This window comes from Misgurnus anguillicaudatus, chromosome 19 (genome assembly GCF_027580225.2).
Source record: "Misgurnus anguillicaudatus chromosome 19, ASM2758022v2, whole genome shotgun sequence".
NCBI lineage: Eukaryota > Metazoa > Chordata > Actinopteri > Cypriniformes > Cobitidae > Misgurnus > Misgurnus anguillicaudatus.
This window is the reverse complement of record NC_073355.2, coordinates 7,086,424-7,090,291: the sequence shown is the minus strand read 5'-3', so window position 1 is coordinate 7,090,291 and position 3,868 is coordinate 7,086,424.

The following is a 3,868-nucleotide window of genomic DNA, read 5'->3' as shown; positions in this document are numbered from 1 at the left end:
GAATGAATGGGGCTAGGCTAAATGCTAACACATTCACGAGACGCTGTAGAAAGGTGCACCCATTGAAAAAAGATAGGTGTGTGTTGGTTCGTCTGAGTTGAGGTAAGAACATATTAAAGATGCAATTTGTATTATCTGCGCCGCTAGATGGCACCAGATCAAATCAATAACAATGACGTTGTTTAATGACGCTCTGAAGCAGCGTGGAATTATGGGATTAATAGTCTTTAACTCAACCGCTGATGGCCATCAATCAGACGAGAACGAGAAATCACGTTGATGGATAAGGTAAACAAGTCTTATAAATGCTGCGTTCGATGACATTGTTTATTTCATTATGTAAGTTTATATGTGATGTTCAAAACGAAATTGTTAGATGTTACAGTTTTAGTCCAAATTCGATGGTTAACACAGCACAGATTTAAGTTTTCAACTTACAATCTACAATGATTTTTCTCATAATGTATTGACAGTACAAATCTTATTGTGAAGTGTCTTAAAATGACCATTTATATTGCTGTACAATACCTCTTGATGTGCATATCGTCCGCGGGAAGACGCGCTGATTACAGTCTACACACTAATGTTGTGATCAATATAATAGCATACGTTTTTTGAAGGGTTACGAATCAAAACAACTCACCCATCGCGTAAAACACAAGCAGGATCAGAATCTCTGTCTAGTTAAATGCTGTCGTGAAGCTCTCCATCCAGATAATGCAACAACAAATTGATCCTCTCTCGTTTTGTTCCAAACTCTTCTTGGGTCGTTTGGTTGGCCCGTACGCTTACAGGAGCTGACACAACCAGCGGCAGACGGTAAAGAGTTATCCATAAGTCCAAAAGCAAGCGCGTAGCCCAACAGGCGCTAACGCATAGTTCCGCATTTGTCCACGACACTGGCTGTGTCCGAAAACTCAAGGCTGTGAGGACTTGTTGCCTCGCTGCCTCATGAGGACATGACTTCGAACTCGGAGGCCTGAAGGCAGCTCAGAGAAAGGCTTTCCGACGCACTTCAAAGGCAGCGTGTTTGAAATATGAACAGAGAGCGCCTTTGTGATAACTAATCACATATTTGAAAACTACAATACTAATTTCTCGCTAGAAATGCAATTAAAATGTGTAAAAAGTGAAAATATACATTTATTTACACTAAATTTGTGCTCCAGCCGCTTCCTTGGCCGCCATTTTATTTTTTCGAACTCGACCACTGTTGTCATGTGGTTTTTACATCAGTAAAGGCGGTGACAAAGAGTCACATGGATATTAACGTCATTGACAGGAGACTGCACTGCCCCGTTTTGAATGGAAATTTTCTCACGATTTACAAGTAGTTAAAAACATTACAGATATTGATAGTAATCAGCTGTACAAAATATATAACACTGGCCTAGTGATTTTTGGACATTTTACTGCAAATATCTTACAAATTGCACCTTTAAAATATTGAAAAACTGTGGTGTTTTCCTGTAAAGACTGAAAACATAAACCAGACAATTGGCCAACTCAAATTAGCAAATGTGACAGACGGCACATCAGTAGCTGTTGGTATGAAAAACACTGAGTCTAGGAAAAAAATGGAAAAGTGTGGTTTGCAAGATTGGAATGAAATTATAAGAAGCAGAAGTGGGGGGGGGGTTAAAGTTCAGTTCAGCTGTTACATCTTTTGGTGATCACCAGGCTGAGCCAGTATTGTATTAATTTCTGTTTGATACAATTCTTTAATAAAACAAATTATTCTGCATATCTCTTTACTGTATCCATTATTCCATCTGGAAATTCCACAACATTCCTGGCACTGCGAGCAGGGTGGTAGGAGAGAAAATTGAACAACCGAGGGATCGTCTAAGGATCTTTGATCCGAGGGGAAAATCCTGATTTCCATTTGAACTCCTCTGTCCATCTTTGCGGGTGTTGAAATAGCAGGGTGGCCACCCATATGAATTTAAAATGAAAGAAAGCCTTTTATTTACTTCTATTTTAGCACCTGTATTGACGTATTTGGGAGATCATTTGGAAATCAGTAGCACAGCAATTTGCTAAAGTTTTCTTAAATCTCTCCTCCACCAGGAAACAACATAAAATTGATGAGTTGGTGATAGGATGAAAAATATTTGAAGAGTTTGGTTCCAAACACAGTAAATCCATTTTCGGTATGACGTGTTTTCTATACCAAGAAAGTGACAAGATAAAACAACACTATTTTCTGTTACAAACTTTCACATAGCATCTGTAGGTTATAATAACATAAAAAATTCAAATCCATAATTTGAGTTTTTTTCCGCAAAATGCAATAAATCCATGAAAGTTTTTTTTTCTCAATGGTTTAAAGTGATACCATGTAATTTTTCAACCTTCATAATACATTTTCAAGACCCTTGTGACAGTACATCGACTTTAAATAGGTTGAATGACATGTCTACCATAGCCTGACGGGGTCTGTATCACTTTTACTCGTATTTTAAAACTTAGGGTTTGTGGTAGTAACCAGAGCACAAAAAAAACTACAAAATTCGACTGCTTTACGGCATACGTCACTTCCTCAACACAATTTGTTTTTAACGTGAATTTTGCTGGAGGCTACTTAAGGAGTGTAGAGAGCAGCTTCTATTATGTGACTCTGTGGCACAGTCTTTAGTGTCACGGACCTATGACACGGGCGACCCGGGTTCGATTCCCCTTTAAGGCAATTTTTTATATAAACTGTTGATTCATACATAAATGCAATGTTCTTTATAAATTACGGCGATTATATTGCGTATAGTTCCCTGTATTCAGATGCTGTGTTCACGTATTTACCTTTCTTTTTACTGTGTCTATGATATTTACATTACAATCCAGGATGCTATAGCACTCAAACTTGCTCACAGTGTAAAACCAAACCCTATTCATTCACCAATCAGATCCGAGCGTTTCTCTCTTCTCTCTTCCTCATTTGCTGCGTTCCGCTGTCACTCGCGTGACGTATTACAAAGCGGCAGACCTAAACGCATCGGTTTACTTGGATTTGGAGCGATTTTCACACAAAAAAGAGGAATAACGAGCGCCATTGCGGAAAATCCTGGTGGCGAGGGAGAGAGAGAGAGGATGCAACAATATTTGTTTGGAAAAAGGCAAGGAAATACGTCTGGTCGTTTCTGAATTGGAAGGCTGCAGCCTCCGGAGGTCAAATATGCAGGCTGCACACGTCATCAAGCCTGGGTTATTAAGGTAAACTGAGCATTACATTCGCAAGTCATAAGCATACTGCAACAATTTACGATTAACTAAGTATAATAGTCAACTTTGTAATTGTTAATATTGTGAAATAAGACAGTCTTGATGACGTATTAGAAATACGACATCCGGAGGCTGCAACCTTCAGATTGAGAACTGGCTTCTGCCACGAGTTCCTCATCAGAAAGTTGTAACATGACTGCGTTTCTCCCTGTTGTCTCAAAATGTTGATCGTTTAGCATTTTAAATGTTTAGTTTTTAGTTTAGTTTTAAGGTTGGCCAGTTCCTTTCCTTTGCGACAGTGCTGCGGCGCTTGTGGGCTCTAGGGGCGCTAGAAGTGAAAAATACGTGTCTAGCACCCCCTAGTGGCCAAAAGTTTCATGGTGTCCCTTTAAATCTGTTGAATCAATATATAAATGTGCATTAATATTTGCCATGTTATATTCATTTAGTTGACTAGTGGTGTACACTGATTAAAAAAAAAAAACATTAATGGCTTTAAATAAAACACTTACTTTGTTACATTAAGATCACTTTCATTGCTGCTGTCATCCTTGGGACGTCGTTGCTGAACCTTTTTGACAGCGATCAGCTGTAAACATTTTTGGTCCTGCTCGATTTTCGTTGACTTTGAGTAAAATAATGTAAAGTT